We start from the raw sequence: 18,864 nt of genomic DNA, 5'->3' as shown, positions 1-18,864 counted from the left end.
GCACATAAACTGGTTTCAAAATGGCTAAAACTGGTTTAAGATAAACCTGTTTGAATGTACTATCAGACGTAACTGATTTGGCTCAAACTGGTTTATAAAACTTCTGTCTCAGGCCCCTTCCTGGTTCAAGTTAAATCACAGTCCCCCAGCATCCCAGCATGCTTTGCAACCCTGGACTGGGCTGTGCTGTCTGCTCCAGCAGAGAGGGGTTGGCCCTGCCCCTCTGCTTCCTACCTGGAGCACTGAGGACTGGCTGATAAGGTGGGGGAGGGGGGCAAGCCCAGCTGGGGGTGGGGACAGAACTGTCCCCCCAGGCAAACTCCAACTGGGGTTGGGGGCAAGGGATGGGGTTAAACTCCCCTTCCCCCACTCAAACTTACTGCTGGCTGAGACTGTGGACTACAGATCCCAGAGGCACTTGGAAGCAGGAAGAGGAAGTGATGAGCAATCCTGCAGAGTCCCACTGCTATGATTCTGGACTAAAAATCCCAAAGACCTTGGAGGCAGCAGGAAAAGTAAGCAAACACACAATCCATGCTGGCTACATGCTAGAGAGCTATGCTTTAGTGCCCCCCCCCAGCTTCCAGCCTGAGCCACTACAGCCATGTGGCTGCATTTCCTGACTCAAAGGTAAATGTCTGTCACTTGTGTCTCAATTTTATCTCTGTAGCTTACACTAACCTGCAAAGATTGAATCAATTCATCCTCAAGCTTTTTGACTGTCTGTACTTAGCCTTGGAGAGCCTCAATAATGGTTTAGGGTTGTATATTAAAACAAACATTTACAATGCTATATTGTCTAAAACCTGCATGTACTGCTCATGCATGCAAATGCCTTCCAGAAACATGAGTTTTCAGACTGTGGACTCAGCAATATGAATCTTCTGTTGATTCTAGTATAGAAGTTCCTAATACATTTAATCCTGACTTTAGGGTTCTGGTCTCAATTTCCTACATAAGGTTTTCTACTTCCAATTTCCATCACATGTACTCAATGCCAAACTGCTATGTAATAAGCAGATACATTCCAACTTCATTCATTTTAAAAATTCTTTTAAAGAAGACCTAGAAGGCCCAGCTATCCTTTTCATAGTTTTCAAACCAGAGCATATTTCAGGAATACTGTCATTATTATAAAGCAGACACTTTATGAGGGTGAGGACTGTAGGACATTCACCCTGTTAGAATAGATTTCTGTTTTCCATCCTGTAGCAGACTGAGCTGAGGTACAGCTGGAGTTGTTCCCAAAACTTTGAAAAATATATAGCCTGCTCTTCAACTTGAGCCTAAAGCACTTCATGAGCTGGCTGTGCTGTGGGGGTCAAACAGTACTTCTATGTACATGGAAGACTCTGATCTCACTAACTGTTCTACACAGATAAGTCTCTGAACCTGCCACTGAGTTCTGCAAAGCACACCAAGGCTACACCAATGTATGCAGTATATAGAATCAAAGAGAACATTGCTCAGCCTGATAACCTTTCCTCCCAACCCAAATATACACCTTATGACCTCATCTCTCTTGGTTCACTTTCTAAAATATATGTTGCTGCTGATACCACTTTTTCCCTCAGCCACTTCCTAATCCCCGAGGGAAAGTGGGTGTCCAGAAGATGGTGAAAGGTAATAAATGGCTAAAGATTTCCTGCGTATTTGTAGTGAGCAGAGCAGGCAAGGTGGTCAAAGGGGGAGAAGAGTTTATGCTTGTCTTTACTGCTGTGTTAAATCAAGATAACCAAGAGCATTATCTGTAACACAACTCCTATCTTCACCCCTAAATTCTAGCTAAAGTAATGCTTTAAACTTGACCCAGCCAGCCCATCCTGGGATATAGACTGACCTTTGTGTTTTGACGATGGCAATGCAGTGGGGACATGGCTACAGACTACAAATGTAAATTGGTACAAATCTACAGTTGGTGACAGATAACAGAACAAAGAGCAATGGTCTCAAGCTTCCTCAAGGGAAGTTTAGGTTAGATATTGGGGAAAATATTCTCACTAGGAGGGTAGCAAAGCACTGGAGCAAGTTACCCAGAGGTTTTTAAGACCTAGCTACACAAAGCCATGGCTGGGATGGTATTATTGTGAATGTTTCTGCATAGAACAGGGTGTTGACCTCCTGATGTCCCTTCAAACCCTAATTTTCTATGAACAGTTCATAAACAAATCATGCCCTGTACCTTCAATGTCATCTGACAACTAGGCTAGACTGAAGAAAATCAAGAAACTGTCAGAATGAAAATAAGCATTTAGAGGTCACAGGATTTAGAAAGTCAGCTCTTCTCCTGGAGTCAGGTTTTCTGTACTGTAGTGCTTCTTCCAAACACCAGAAAGCCCTTCTCCCCATGTCCTTCCCTCCCTTCCCCCAATCCAATGCTACTTTACTTTACTTTAGATGTCCCCTCCCGTGATAACTCCACAACATTTTCCTAAAGCTGGAAATGTTATTTGATTGACATAATACTTTCCCCTTCAAGGATAAAGGAATATATGTAATATCCACTCTAGATTCATACGGTGTTTTTCAGGAATAGAGGGGAGTCCTTGCTGCTATAAAATTCTGAAAAACATGAAAGCTTGATATTGTCAACATGACTTTCCATGACACAAAACAAAATCTACCACATTCAACTGCTGAAGCAATTTTTTTCTAAGTAGAATATAGCAGAAGATCATCATAAAAAGCTAAGAGAGGAAATCATTTCACATATTACTTTGGTTTAACATTGGTCCCAGACGTTTGCTATATTTTAATCTGGATGGTTAAACTCTGTGTCCTGCCAAGGAAATACATGTCTTTTATAAAAATGAACAAATAAAAATCTCCTACCATGGAAAGTCCCAAAGCTGAAAAATTATGCTGGCCTCCACCCATTGTCTGCTTTAAAACTTCCTCTGCAGTTTTGAATTACATCTTTTTAATGTAAGTTAGAGGAAATCAGCTGAACAAAGACATTAGATTTCAGCCATAATAATAATACTCAAAACATCACAGTTGTTTCAAGAATGAGAACTTTTTTGATGAATGTTTTCCCCAACTCTCCGAAGAAACAAAAGAATCCTTATAAAAAATGTTATATACACCTAAACTACAATTTCCCATTGGTTATTAACTATGCAGAAAGATGCGTGTGAACACCATCATCTAGAAATTAAATACCACATGGAATTAACTGCTTGGTGACCTGTATGCTATTGCCCTCTACTGGACAGATTATTTCTATTCATTAATGTTAAGCAGTTAGTTCTTTCTTGGGACCAGGATCTTATGAGCCCCACCATCCATAAGTACTTAAGTAAAGGGCCTGTGCAAAGGGATTTACTTTATTTCTGAGATGGTGTTATCAGTGGCAGTCCCTCAGAGTCGAGGTTGATATCCATCAGGCTTGATGGGTCCTCAGATGACTGAGGAGCCCAATTCTGGATACACACATTCTTTGGCAATAGTGGGATTCACAGCCCCGGGTTGGTCTCCTTCTCCTTCTTCCACCACCGCTGTTCCACCTCAGTATCAAGTTGCTGGGCCTCGAAGTGGTGTGCACCTTGGTGGACCAGGTGATGACCCCATCCCTTGCCCCCAAATGGTCAGCAGCTTGCTCCACCAGCCATTGGTGTCAATGCCTCTGTGCCTGAGGGTGACCTTGAGTGTGTTTTCATACCGTTTCCTTTGGCTGCCCTTTGAGAGTTGGCCAAGAGAGAACTGGGAAAAGAGAATCTGGCAAGGAAGGTGGTTCTCAGACATCCATCTATTCTTCTTCTCCATCCATCAGAGTTGATTTCTCAAGAGCAAGGCTTCAATGCTGGTGGATGCAGCTTTATGGAGATGCTTGAACTGGTCCAGCAGTCCTCCCATTTGTTCCCCAGGATTCGATGAAAGCACTGCTGGTGAAAGCTCTTGAGGGTCTTAATGTGGTGTCAGTTGATGGTCCGGGTTTCACCGCAGTAGAAGAGGGTGGGCAACACGACAGCCTTTTAAACCAGGACCTTCATCGACTTCTGAAGGTCTCTATTTGCAAAGACATATTGTTGTAGCTTGAAGAAGGTGGCACTACCTTCTTCATCGATGGTAGCCTGTTGACAGAGGTGGCTGCCAAGATACAAAAAGTTCTCCACGCACTCCAGAGCCTCCCTGCCTCATAGGTAGCACGAGGGATGTTCAGCTGGCTTGGGGAGGGTTGGTGGAGAACCTTCATCTCAGTAATGTTCAAGGACAGGCCAAGTCTCTTATACAAAGTGTTGAAGAGATCTAAGGTCGCTTGCACATCCTGTGCAGAGTGAGCCATCACACAGCAATCATCTGCAAACTGAAGGTCATGAATGTCCTTGGTGGTGAGTTTCATTTTTGCTGAGAAGCACCAAAGATTGAAAAGCTTCCCATCCAGTCAATACTGGATACTGATGCCAGATGGTAGATTATCTTGGATGAGGTGGATGACGATGGTCGGGTAGATGGTGAACAGGGTGGGGGAGATCATGCAACCTTGTTTGACCCCATTCTGGGTGCATTAGGCGTTGGTTTCAGATCCTCCACTCAGGACAGTGGCAGTCATATCCTACAGGAGCCTTAGCATGGTGACAAAGTTCAGTGGGCAGCCAAGGCATTGGAGAATGGTCCGCAGAGCTTCACGATTTAAAGAATCAGACTCCTTGGTCAGATCAATGAAGGCAAGGAACACTTCTTCATTTTGCTCCTGACATTTTTCTTGGATCTGCCTAGCAACAAAAACCATGTTCACAGTGCCCCAGGATGGCTGGAAGCTGCACTGGGTTTCTGGAAGGATCTCTTTGGTGATGGGACAAAGGTGGTTCAGGAGGATGTGGGCCAGGATCTTACCCACAATGGGCAGGAGGGAAATCCCCCTGTAGTTCCCACAGTCAGATTTGTCCCCCTTCTTGTAGATGGCCATGATGGTCATGTTCTTGAGATCTCTGGGAATGTCCTCTTCATCCCAAAGGCAGAGGATAAGCTGATGGAGTCATGATCTGAGCTGAAAGCCACCAGCCTGGCAGACCTCTTTGGGTATTCCATCTGGCCTGCAGGCTTTGTTGGTTTTAATCTGTTGGTTGGCCCGCTTCAGCTCTCTGATGGTTGGTGGATCACCAAGGAAATCCATTATTTGGTGTTGCTGGATGGCTTAGAGGGTCTCCTCTGATATGGTGGACTCCTGGTTAAGGAGGAGTTAAGAAGCTTTGGCTTCCTTGACAATGACCGGCACATCACAACAAGAGACATGCTCAGATGGGATAGGCTTCACCTTTCCCCTGAAGGTAAGCGTGTGTTTTCTTCTAGGTTGGCGGATCTCCTCCAGCGGGCTTTAAACTAGGCTCATCGGGGGAAGGGGAAGATGACAGTGGAGGAAACGTCGGACTGCCAGACCAAGCAACACCCACAAGTACAGCCCAGCCTAGACCAATGAGCGGAACATATACACAGGCAAGTGACAGGGGCCAGGGTAATGCTGAAAGTAGGGGGCCAGTGCACACATCCACAGGAGGCCTCAAATGCCTCTACACAAATGCTCGTAGTATGGGAAACAAGCAGGAGGAACTTACCCTCCTGCCAGCTGACACCAACCCAGACATAGTGGGGATCACTGAAACGTGGTGGGACTCAGCGCATGACTGGGCAGTGAATGTCAAGGGCTATAGGCTGTACAGGAGTGACAGGATAGGAAGAAAAGGTGGAGGCATGGCACTCAATATTAAGGAGGAATACACATCCTCGTCAATTAACAAAGAATCAGAGGAGGGGCACTCTGAAGTGCTTTGTGTTAGAATACAAGACAGTTGAGGGGAAAGAGACTTAATGGTGGGGGTCTACTACAGACCTCCCAACCAAGGGGAAGAGCTCAACCAGGAATTCTTAAGTCAGCTCACGGAGATAGTGAAGTCAAAGGATGTGGTCGTCATGGGGGACCTGAACTTTCTGGACATCTGCTGGGAAGAGCAGTCAGCCAGGTCTGACCACTCACGTAAGTTCCTAGCCAGAATGCAGGACCTCCATCTAACCCAGGAGATGCACAGCCCCACCAGGGGAGACACCTTGTTGGACCTGGTGCTGGCCACAGGAGAAAACCTAGTGAGGGGGCTGTGGGTACTCGACCACCTGGGAGACAGTGATCATCGCCTGCTGGAATTCACCGTCCAGCACAAGGTAGCAAAGGCCTACAGCAAGGCAGCAGCCCTAGATTTCAGGAGGGTGGACTTCAATGAGCTAAGGAGAATAGTTGGGGAAATACTGAGGTCCCAAAGGGGAGGGGAGCCAGGTGTCCAAGGAGAGTGGTTGCTCCTTAAGGAGATGATCCTCCAAGCCCAAAGGGAGGATCAAAGGGAGCAGGAGGGCACATAAGCCCCCATGGCTCACCAAAAGCATCTGGCAATGTCTCCTAGCAAAAAGGGAGGCGTACACCCAATGGATGGGAGGGGCCATCACCAGGGAGGTCTACACTGCAGTTGCTCGGAAATGCAGGGGGGCAGTCAGGAAGGCCAAGGCAGAGATGGAACTGGGACTAGCTTCCTGGATTAAGGACAACAAGAAGTCCTTTTTTAAATACATAGGGGGTAAAAAGAAGGTTCCGGGTAATGTGGGGCCCCTGTAGGACATGTTAGAAAATTTGGTCGTCACACCAGATGACAAAACCAACATATTTAACAATTTCTTTGCCTCCATTTTCCTAAGCAGGGACCGGAACAGTCACCCCCCGCTTCTGGGTCCCCCTTAGATCCCAGGGGAGGCGCACCTAGGCCAAGGGTTAGTGAGGAACTAGTTAGGGAACTTCTGGAAGGACTGAATGTATTCAAATCAGGTGGTCTGGACGATCTCCACCCTAGAGTACTGAGGGAATTGGCTGAGGTCATTGAGGGACCCCTGGCATGGCTTTACAAGCACTCGTGGTGCTCTGGTGTGATGCCAGAAGACTGGAGGAGGGCCAATGTGGTTCCCATCTTCAAAAAGGTGAGGAAGGAGGACCCGGGAAACTATAGGCCAGTTAGTCTTACCTAAATCCTGGGCAAGCTTTTTGAGAAAATTATTCTGGCACATATCCACGAGGGGCCAGCAGGGGAGATTATGCTTAGGGGCAACCAACATGGGTTCATTAGTGGCAGGTCCTGTCAGACCAACCTGGTGGCCTTCTATGACCAGGTCACCAAATCCGTAGATGCAGGGGTAGCAGTGGACATAGTCTTCCTGGACTTTCAGAAGGCCTTCAACATTGTCTCTCACCCTGTTCTCATTAAGAAACTGGGGGGCTATGGTGTTGACACCCACACAGTCAATTGGGTCGCCAACTGGCTGGAGGGCCGCACCCAGAGAGTGGTGGTGAATGGGTTATTTTCGGCTTGGAGGGATGTGGGCAGTGGGGTTCCACAGGGCTCGGTCCTCGGGCCCGCACTCTTCAACATCTTCATCAATGACTTGGACAAGGGGGTAAAAAGCACCCTGTACAAATTTGCTGATGACACTAAGATGTGGGGGGATGTAGGTATGCTAGAAGGGAGGAATAGGCTGCAATCAGACCTAAACAGGTTAGAAGGGTGGGTGGATGAGAATAGGATGGGATTTAACACTGACAAGTGCAAAGTGATGCACCTAGGGAGGAACAACCGGCACCATACCTACAGGTTGGGGAACTCCCTTCTTGTCAGTACAGAGGCAGAAAAGGATCTTGGAGTCATCATTGACTCCAAGATGAACATGGGCCGGCAGTGTGGGGACACAGTCAGGAAGGACAACCACACCTTGAGATGCATCTCAAGTATGTCCAAGATGGTGATACTTCCCCTCTATGCAGCACTGGTCAGGCCGCAGCTGGAGTACTGCATCCATTTCTGGGCGCCACACTCCAAGAGAGATGTGGACAACATGGAGAGGGTCCAGAGGAGGGCCACTTGCATGATCAGGGGGAGCAGGGCAGGCCCTATGAGGAGAGGCTATGGGACCTGAACCTGTTGAGCCTCCACAAGAGAAGGCTGAGGGGGGATCTAGTGGCCTGTTACAAACCAGCCAGAGGGGATCAGCAGGCACTGGGGAAGTCCCTGTTCCCCTGAGCACTACCAGGAGTGATCAGGAATAACAGTCACAAGTTGGCAGAGGGTAGATTTAGGCTAGATATCAGGAGACGCTACTTCACGGTCAGGTTGGCTAGGATCTGGAACCAACTTCCAAGAGAAGTAGTGCTGACTCCTACCCTGGGGGTCTTTAAGAGGAGGCTAGCTGTATACCTCGCTGGGGTCGTTTGACCCCAGTACTCTTTCCTGCCATGGCAGGCGGCTGGATTAGATGATCTGCTCAGGTCCCTTCCAACCCTAGAAACTATGAAACTATGAAATCTCCTTCCAATGCAGACAGATGGCATTATCATTTTTGAGGAGCCAGGAGCCATTCTGCAATTGGAGGGGTTTTTTGTCTTGGTAGCCTGGAAGAAGTTACACATCATGCTAGTTGGTATAGCCCTGGATCACGCGCGCCTTCTCCACCCACCAGTTGTTCTTCATGTCACAGAAGCATCCCTGGACTTCAGCCTTCAGCTGGTGGTACGCTGCCGTCTTTCTCTGAGTTCATAGATGGTTTTACCAGGCAATGAAGGCTGCATGCTTCCGCTTGAGATCATGGATCTGGGCATCATTGGCGTCAAACCAGTCCTGGTTCCATCGTAATGAGAACCCTATAGTCTGGGCACAGGCATCTTGGACAGAGGACTTAAATTTTTCCCAGTGTGCCTGGATGGAGATGATGACAAGTAGTACGGACTTGCTCCAGTGCACTATACAACTGGGTCTGGAACGCCTTCCACTGTCCAGGGCCCTTCAGAGCTGTGATGGTCAGCTGTCTCCAGCTGGCTTTCTGGGTTTTCTGGTTTCTTGGTGCCAGGTGGATGTTCATCACTGAGTGCACAAGTTAATGGTCTGTCCACTAGTCTTCAGATCTTTTCATGGCTCTTCAAGTCTCTACCTTGGATGGTGATGTAGTGCAAGAGGTGCCAGTGCTCTGACCTCAGATGCCTCCATGTGGTCTTGAGCCGGTCTTTCTGGTGGAAGATAGTGTTCATCATGATCAGGCTGTGTAGGGCACATTTGATCAGGAGCAGGACACCATTGGCCTTGGCCTTCCCTATGCCATTCTTGTTGATAGTTTTGTTCCAGATTTCATGGTCACATCCAACCTGGCCATTGAAGTTGCCCAGGAGAATAACCTTGTTGTCCCTGGGGATGGAGGCAAGGGCAGCCTATTTTTGGGGCACCTTTTCTAGTCCTCTCCTCATCAGGGTGAGCAGAGGGTATCCTAAAAAGGATTGCTCAGCAAGGATGCAGCTGTCAAAGGATACCCCTGTCCTGACACAGGTGCCTGATGACTGTTGCGCATCTGCCGCCGGTGTGCAGATTCTTGGCTGGGGGTCTTGGCAGTTGGTGGCTGGGTTCAGTGGCATGGAAAACCATGGCTACTGGAGCAACTTCTCCGTTCCAGCCTTCTTCCTCCTTTATAGCCTTTGGGGCTGCAGTCTTCCCCTGTCTGCTCTGCCATTGAGGACCTCTTAGATCATTCTTTGTCTGGAACCTCCCCCTCAACCTTGCCGCCATGGATGGCCCTACTAGCATCGCTCTCAGAGTCATTGGAACATGCAAGCCTCTCCACTATGACATGGTAACAATCCTTGGAGAAGGATGGTGTTATCAAGGTGAATGGCACATCACAAAAACAAATGAAGCAGAGCTCTCTCTCTGAAAAGCTTACATTGTTTAGACCAGATGACAAGTCAATTGATCCTCTGGCTCAGGTACTGAGCAATGGATCTCCTGAAAGGATGATCACAGATGACCTGTTCTTGATTCATATAAGGCAAGCACTGTCTCAAGATGCATCACAGTGAACATAAAAGAGGTAGCTCAAAAAAGAGAAAGCCATGGACAATGAGTGCCGATATCCAGAGTCCTAGAGCTGCTTCCCTGTCTATATTTATAAAGTGGGCTCTAACATGTTGGGGAACATACTTAAATGCATGAAAACATACTTACATTTGGAGCCAAAGGGAAAGCTCTTCCCCCAAAATTAACCATGTACCAGGAAACCAACCCTCTCACTCAAACACATTCCTACAAAAAGAGTTTTCTTTCCTGTGATGTATACATTCTAAAGGTCAATAGACTTGGGTTCCATCAGATCACTGGGGAGCTAACTTCTAGTAACCAGTCTCCTATGCAATCTAGGATTGCAAATGGCCTCAGCTGACCTCAGTTACTTCTGTATTGTGTTGAGACAAAAGCCGTCCTTCAGGGTTCAGCCAAGTCTGTTACTTTATATACTAAAGGCAACATCTTAATTTCACAAATAGGAAGTCAATGTAATTCCCAGAGTCAACATGGTATGGTCCCTATGTTCCTATACCATCAGCCTACCTCAAACAAATTCTGTGCCAGCCCTACCTTTGGCAATCTGGGAGGCAGAAATGTCTTGCAATAGTCCAGTCCTGAAGACACAAAGGCACAAAACACAAATGTAGGGGTGCTCAACAAAGGGTTGAGCATCATTGTACTAAGATAAGGAATGTAGTGCTATGAAAGATAAGCTTTCAACTACCTTGTCAGACAAATTAAAACAGGTGCACCCAGGCACTACAGTTCTGAGCTGCCAGAAACAGATGGGCTTCAATACATCTGCCCATCAAATCTTCCTGAACCAAGGGAGGTCATAACTTTTCCATGATGGTGCACTAGAACAACTACAATATTTCCCTTCGCTGGGCTGCAACATCACCTGTTTCTTCTCAGGTTTAACCCTTGGCCATCTCACCCATACACTAACTAGGGTAGAATAGGGTAGAATTCATCTCTGGGTTGAGGACAAGAATAAGGAGTATGGACCACTTAAATTCCAATTAAGCCCTCAAAATTGCACGTAAATGGCAATTAAATAGTTTGTAAAGGTTATGCTTGACCCTCCTTACAGAGACAGATTTCTCCCTACAAAAGAAGGCACTGCCCCATGTCACTTGCTCTGGTTGTTGAATTTATAATGCCAATTCATTCTTAAAAACTGCTATAATTCCCTCGGTATGGAACATAAAGACCTAACCTTTAAAAAGGTTCTCAGATATTTTTATTGCTTGCTTTGGTTACAGTGGTTCAACACTGGTTGAGGGTAAAAGATTTTAAACAAGCATAAAATAGAATGGCAGAAATAAGACATAAGACTAAACCAGTTTTAAATTGTACATGAATTCCTCTTTATATATTTTATTGCTTTTTTTAACATTACTGCATTTGCTTCAAATCCTGAGAGCACATTAGAGTTGCCTATAGAAGGAGAAATACCCAAGTAATTTATAGCTAAAATTCAAGAAAAGCTTAAACCTGGCAAAGTTTTTATACATATTAGATAAAGGACTTAGAGAACAGATGCTACTTCCTATAAGCAGCCAAGATCTTCTAATATGCCAACAACTTGTTAATCAACCAACATATGGTACCACTTTAGGAAACACACTGCTCAGACTCTGCATTTACATGGTCTTGTCTTACAGAACTATTGTCAAGATTCAGCCATTGATGTGGAATCGAGTGGTAGTAATTTTTCATCCCCACATTTCAAAATTAATTTTAAAGTGAATAAGGTAATAGAAGGTTATTTCAATTTTTCAAAAGGCTAAAAAATGTGTCATACATTTAGATATTAAAACAAAATACTGAGCCTCATTTGCCGGAGTTCATATGAATTTCATCAAGTATACTTTTATAGCAAGGGGATGATCTCTCCACTGCAAAATTGCTAAAATTATATTAGGATTCACAGAAAAACTACTGCACTGAACAGGTGTTAAGGGTTGGGCTATAACCCACAAAAACTAATCAAATCATAGTTTAGGGTCATAGCTCCATCATCAGGGCAAAGTTGAATAGAGGGCGGTAACAGCATTATTAAATGGTTTATCATCTAAGAGTAAACAAGATAGGCCAGCTGCTGAACTGTGATTTTTTTTTTTTTTGGCTTTTACTCTAAGACAGTATTAAATAAAAAGTTTCTGTTTAATTTTTATGAATGTGAATTTTGAATCGCTGGCCTACCCATCATCCATATGGTATACCATATTGTCTCTTAAAGACCTATAATAACTCATGCCCAATACGATTTTTAAACATTCACTCAATAAAGAAAATGAAATTTATTTTAATTAATCCTAGGAATGTATTTATATATTACAGTAGCATTGGGTATACTATTCTAGCTTCCCACAATCCTCAATCAACATAATTTACTTGTCACCCATCTGTTAGGCCTTAATTAGGTTTCTGATGTTGCTGTTCTACTGTACTATAGTTCTGTTCTATTAAGACATTTATTCTATCCACATAAACTGCGCATAGAAAACTGTTTACTATATATATGGGGTCTACAGTTTTTTTTCCTGATACATCTATAGTGTACCATAAGCATTTTTTATTCTGCTTACTAATAAAACTGGGCAGAACAAATGTCAGTTATCATTAAAATCACTGTGAATAATTGTGTTTTTTTTAAAAAAAGAAAATTCTTGCCATGATGAATACACAAGCCTATCACAATTTAAACTCTTAAACCCATTTTCTCTTTGTGAAGAAAAAGGCCAGGGGCTTTTAGTTTTAATGGCAACTAAAGTTGGATTGTGGTAAATGTAACAAATCACTTGACTAGACCTTTGCAGAGCAGTAAGCACATATGGAGAAAAAATGTTTTTGACTTCCAATGTGGTAGAAAAAGTACTACACGTGCTAGTTCTTATTAATCCTCATTAAGGATGAATTATTATTAGGCATTAGCTAAAACCATTTCTGTTATGAACTGGTGATTAAATAATGTTAAAACAATGTTAAAATCTTAGAAAAACCACAACTTTTCAAAAAGTTTCATAACTACAGAATAACTTACCCAATTTATCTCAAACTTTTAAAAATGTTTATTGAGCCTGAGCAAAAGAAAGGAGGTTCTTTCAGTTAAGAGGACAAATATCAGGAAACTGCCTAACAAATAATTATGGAGTCATTGGTGGTTTAAGCCAGCTGAATGCCAACATACTAATAAAATACAATAAGGTTAGGTAATCCAAACAACAGCTCTAGTACAGGAATTCTAATCTCTTGCATAGCATGGGCCACATCTTAACAGTATGAGAGAGATTAATTTGCAATTTTACAATATTTTTCTAGCAACTGTGGCAATTACTTACAATGAAAAAGCAATGCTAGGGAAGTTCTACATATATTTTACTGGCCTTCAGTGCATTGTTGTTCATCTCTCGCTTGCAACTCTTCTGATGCTCTTAGCTCGGGAAAAAAGTAGGAGGAGCAACCCCAGGCAGCAAGAGCTAAAGGGACCCCAGTTTGAAAACTTCTTTTCTGTTGTATCCAAGTTTTGCTGTCACTTCATAAGACATTACAGGCAGTCTTCGACTTACAATATTTCGAGTTACGTTTTGCACTAACAAGGTTTATGAATTGACACCCTGTTTCAACTTTACAATGCCAGTTTCAACTTACAACGCTTGATCCGATGCAATGCCACGCCAGCGAACAAGTTTGCTGCGTTGCTCACCTCCCTGGAGAATATCTGTCTAAACTTCCTTGGACACTTTCTTCAAGAAAGCAGACAAGACTCCAGAAAAACCTGCATCCAAGAGTCCTGACAGGACTCCAGCCAGGAACCCTTCAAAAAGTCCAACCAAGAGCCCTTCAAAAAGTCAGCAGTCACCTCAAAGAAGTCCTTTCAAATCAATATGATTGTTATTTACAATATAAATACATTAATGTAGCTATATTACTCATCTTTAAGTGATCGAGTACAAAATTCTGGGATATTTTTGGTGAAAATAGGGTATCAGGCCTTGGTTCAGAAACCAATCCCTCTTTTATAACATTGTTTCTTATGAGAAAATTGGTTCCGAGGTACAACGTTTTGACTTAAGATGTAGTTTTCTGGAACCAATTGTGTTGTAAGTCTGAGGACTGCCTGTATTTTTAAAATGACAAGTGTTTTTTTCCAACAAACTTACTTTCAATAATAAGTTTTCTATAATGCCTATGCAGTGCCTCTTAATAGGATGGTAGGTTTAGGCATGTGAAAAAAAATGGAGGATGTTTCTCCTGAATCATCATGCTAGGTACATAGAGCATTCTGCTGTTAAATCAGGTGTGTTCAATTACAGAAAAACCTCCTTATTTCAAAATGCAGGGGACCAAAAAAACCCCTTGACTTCAAAATAACCAGGTTTGAAATAAACTTACCCATAGTAATTTGCATATATCCAAAATACTAATGGTACATACAAGACTAAGTTCACCTGCATGCAGACCTTGCTATAAACAGAACGGTTGGTTGAACAGTTTGGCACTTTCACTGCCCTAACCAGAGAAAAGAGGGCCCCTAAATCATTGCTGCTGTTCTATATCAGGAGTTCCTTGTGCCACAGAACCATGAAATCTGCTTAATTAGTCACTGGCATAACTCCTCACTTTGTTCTTATCAGTTAGTAAGGTCTGCAGGTGGGTGAACTAAGTCATAGTTTCATAGTTTCTAGGGTTGGAAGGGACCTGAGCAGATCATCTAGTCCAGCCCCCTGCCATGGCAGGAAAGAGTACTGGGGTCAAATGACCCCAGCAAGGTGTTCATCCAGCCTCCTCTTAAAGACCCCCATGGTAGGAGCCAGCACCACTTCCCTTGGAAGTTGATTCCAGATCCTAGCCGCCCTGACCGTGAAGTAGCACCTCCTGATATCTAGCCTAAATCTACCCTCTGCCAGCTTGTGACTGTTATTCCTGGTCACTCCTGGCAATGCTCGGGGGAACAGGGACTTCCCAGTGCCTGCTGGTCCCCTCTGACTAGTTTGTAACAGGCCACAAGATCACCCCTCAGCCTTCTCTTGTGGAGGCTGAACAGGTTCACGTCCCATAGCCTCTCCTCATAGGGCCTGCCCTCTGCCCCCTGATTATGCAAGTGTTGAAGTCTGTTGAAGTCGGTATTTTTTGGTCCTCTGCATTTCAAATTGATGATGTTTTCCTCATCCAAGGGATCAGACAACAGCTTCAAATTTCATAGTAGCCATATTTCAAATTATCCATATCATAAAGCATAGAAAAACCTATCCTTTCAGCTGGGGAGTGAAAATAGCTTCAATGTATCTGAGACTTTGACTTATCTGATATTGAACCAGTAAGATAAGCACCCAAACAAATGACTAAGGAAATACAGCCACGTGCCTACAGTGCCTCAGGCCAGGAGACCATAGGGCATGGGCGATTGGTGCCACCTTAGTCATGGTGGGGCATGTGAGCCCCCAGTGACCAGTCAGCAACCGGGGGGGGGGGGGGGCCCATAGTCAGTCTCGCTGACTGGGGGGGGTGGAAGAAGGAACACTGTGGCCACTTCCGGAAGTGGCTGCAGCTGCTTCTGGAAATGGCTGTGGCCACTTCCGGGAGCACCCCAGCACTCCTGCTCCCTGGCTGGCACTTGCAGGTGGACACCAGCACTCCCGCCTGCCTGCCTTGCCTGATGCCTAAGTAGAGAGCATAGCTGATCGGGGGTACACCGGCACTCTCACTCTTCCCTGTGCACCCTCTATGCATCACCACTGCCAGAGGGGCTAGAGCATGGCTATGGTTCTCTTGCACTTCCACTTCCTGCTGCCCCCAAGGTCTCTGGGATTTGCACTACAACATCACAGAAGCAGGACTCTGCAGGGTTGCTTGTCACTTCCTCTTCCTACTTCCAGGTGCCTCCACAGTAGCAGCTAGCAGTAACTTTCAGTAAGCTGGGCAGAGCAGGGCAGCTCTGTACTCAGGGAAAGCTGGGTTTAACCCTCCTCCCTGGGCTAAGACCCCAGTCAGGGTTTGCCTGGGGGGAAGTCCCTGCCTCTCTCTCCTCTGCCCCCCCGCCAAACTTCCTCTGCTGGAGCCGACAGCACAGCCGAGTCCAGGGCTGCAAACCATGCTGGGATGCTGGGATTTAACTTGAACCAGGAAGGAGCCTGGGACAGAAGTTTCATAAACCAGTTTGACCCAAATCAGTTAAGTCTCAAAGTACATTCAACCAGGTTTATCTTAAACCAGTTTCAGCCATTTTGAAACTGGTTTATGTGTACAGGCATACCTCGTTTTATTGAGCTTCGCTTTATTGCGCTTCGCAGATATTGCGTTTTTTACAAATTGAAGGTTTGTGGCAACCCTGCATTGAGCAAGTCTATCAGCGCCATTTTTCCAACAGCATTTGCTCACTTTGTGTCTCTGTGTCACATTTTGGTAATTCTCGCAATATTTCAAACTTTTTCAGTATTATTATATTTGTTATGGTGATCAGTGATCTTTGATGTTACTACTGTAATTGTTTTGGGGCACCACGAACCACGCCCATATAAGACAGAGAACTTAATCAATAAATGTTGTGTGTGTTCTGACTGCTCCACCGACTGGCCGTTCCCCTGTCTCTCTCCCTCTCCTCAGGCCTCCCTATTCCCTGAGACACAACAATATTGAAATTAGGCCAATTAATAACCCTACAATGGCCTCTAAGTGTTCAAGTGACCCTCCACCAGCAAAAAGATTATGACTTACTGAAGGCTCAGATGACGGTTAGCATTTTTTAGCAATAAAGTATTTTTTAATTAAGGTATGTACATTGGTTTTTTCAGCCACAATGCTATTGCACACTTAATAGAATACAATATAGTGTAAACATAACTTTTATATGCACTGGGAAACCAAAAAATTCGTGTGACTTGCTTTATTACGATATTCGCTTTATTGCGGTGGTCTGGAACCGAACCCGCAATATCTCTGAGGTATGCCTGTACTGAGCTTCTGTTCTGTTACAGGTTTAAACCCATTTCTGATTACTTAAATCGGTTTACATGTAACTTCTGTCCCTAGCCATGAGGAGATAGGTTTGGATTGCATACATTGTGTACATACTGCATTTGGAGAGTTGAGACCTCTATGATTATTTTTCCCAAAAGGCACAGGTATGGCATGATTTAAAAAAACAAAAAACAAACTTAAAAATCTTCTAAAGGTTTGCCTTACAATTGTATGTTTTAATAGCCAATATGGCAATGATCACTTTGCTAGGACAACAAGTTAATTGTTGCTGTATCTGGCTAATAATGTCTAATATACTTAAAAGTCACTTTTTACAAATTGAAAATAATCAGCGATCCCTTTAAAGTAATGACAACAAGTGATCCTTACCAATTTTCTTTGATGACTCCAAAGGCTAGGACATGGTACTGCTCTTAGAATGGACAGCATTTGATTTCTGGCTAAGTGTAGAAACAGAATTGTTACAGGGTTTCTGATAGAGTTTTCTGGATGCTGCATTTTATTCTTATTAAAATAAAATGTTTAATAAAATATCTTCTTAGTAAAATATTTCCTGTCTAAAAATACTAGCCATAATTTTGTAAAATGCACTTGTGGATGAACCTCTTATCTAAAATATAGCACAAACAGTTTCTGATTTTGGCACAGATGCTATAGAAGCTACAAGACAGTCCCAAACCTGCTGCTTCATGTGCAAAAAAAATAAGAACAACAGGCAATGTTTGTTTTCATTCTTTTGGGGGAAAAAAGAAAAAGGGGCATACAAAATTGAAGTGTGACTTCTTTTGATGGCTAACACGTGCAAATAGCCATAATGTCAAAGGGTGGTACACTGAGTATACAAGCAGCTTTTCTATGTGTGAAACAAACACTGGCAGCAACATTTTCAGCTTGGGAGGGATGGCAAAGGATCCTTTGATAAATTACTTAGCTACTGACATCTTTTCCACTGTTCTTTCTTATTTATTCATTCTACTTATTTATTCTGACCTACATCCAAATGAGAATGTCTATCGTGAGCTCTGATATGATGCCACATTTTTACCCAAAACATGAATTAGCTTAGCAACAAGCAAAGTTAAACTTCCCAAAGCAGAATTTAGGGTCTGCGGATACAGGTCATCGCTCTCTTTTTTTTTTGCACCCTTGAATCCCTATCACTACTAGTGAAATCCTAACACAGGAAGTATTGTATTAACACTCAAGGGGTGCATCTATACATGCAATTAATGCTATTTGGCTTCACTGTGCAGTAAATTTACTACCTCCATTTACTGCACAGTTAGCACCTGCACATGTAGATGGTGATGCTTTACTGCTCAGTAGATTAATCTCATGTAGACAGCCAAGGATAAGGCACGTAGATATGGTTCGAATCAGAACTGATCAGAATTGACTGAGATTTTAGACTTTTTACGAAAACCATTTATTCACCCAGGCCAATAACACTAGTCTCTTTGTGGTATTATAGCATATATTTCTGGGTAAAGTTAAAAACTGTACTCTTTTTTTTTTTTAATTATCATCCTCCTAGTTTTAATTCAGATAAGAGAAAGTACAGTTATGCAAAAACTCATCTAATAACCTCAGGCTTTCCTGAAGGTAAGTGTATATTGTACCAACATTTTAACAAATATTTTACCACAACTGCTTGACTCCAAATTTTTGATCAAAGCCCCCAAAAGATTCTGAAAAATCTGATGAGAATATGGGTATTATATGGATGCAGATTGGCAATAGTACTTATGCCCAATCATCCTATTTCTTGAAAAATAAAATACAATCCAAATGCTTCGGACAGGTACCTACTTAACCTATTTCAATGTTTGACACTGGTAATTGAACCTTGTGTCCTATTGCTATGCACGGTATAATAACATTTGGCATTCCAAGATCACCAAACTGAGTTCTACTGAGTTCAATATTACTATGCACGATATCTCATATTCTTCTTCCCCCAAGAAACAAATAACTCATTTTATAATTCAGACTATAATTTGCAGATAAAAATCAAACTGCATGA

The 18,864-nt window shown here is 43.6% G+C and overlaps 1 protein-coding gene across 16 annotated transcripts in view; it reads right to left on the bottom strand.

Annotated features, from left to right (window-relative positions):
• KIAA1217 (KIAA1217 ortholog) overlaps window positions 1-18,864 on the bottom strand; it is a 684,182-nt gene that overhangs the window by 303,137 nt on the left and 362,181 nt on the right. The window contains exon 2 of one of the 16 annotated variants that reach the window (XM_090047348.1): window positions 17,211-17,281. The exons of the other annotated variants lie outside the window; for them this stretch is intronic. The gene's annotated coding sequence lies outside the window, so the exon portion shown is untranslated. The remainder of the gene's footprint in view (window positions 1-17,210; window positions 17,282-18,864) is intronic. 16 annotated transcript variants of the gene reach the window in all.

This window comes from Crocodylus siamensis, chromosome 5 (assembly GCF_052110815.1).
Source record: "Crocodylus siamensis isolate JL-2025a chromosome 5, ASM5211081v1, whole genome shotgun sequence".
Taxonomy (NCBI): domain Eukaryota; kingdom Metazoa; phylum Chordata; order Crocodylia; family Crocodylidae; genus Crocodylus; species Crocodylus siamensis.
Note: the sequence above shows the minus strand (reverse complement) of the source record. Positions and strands in the feature narration are given on the sequence as shown.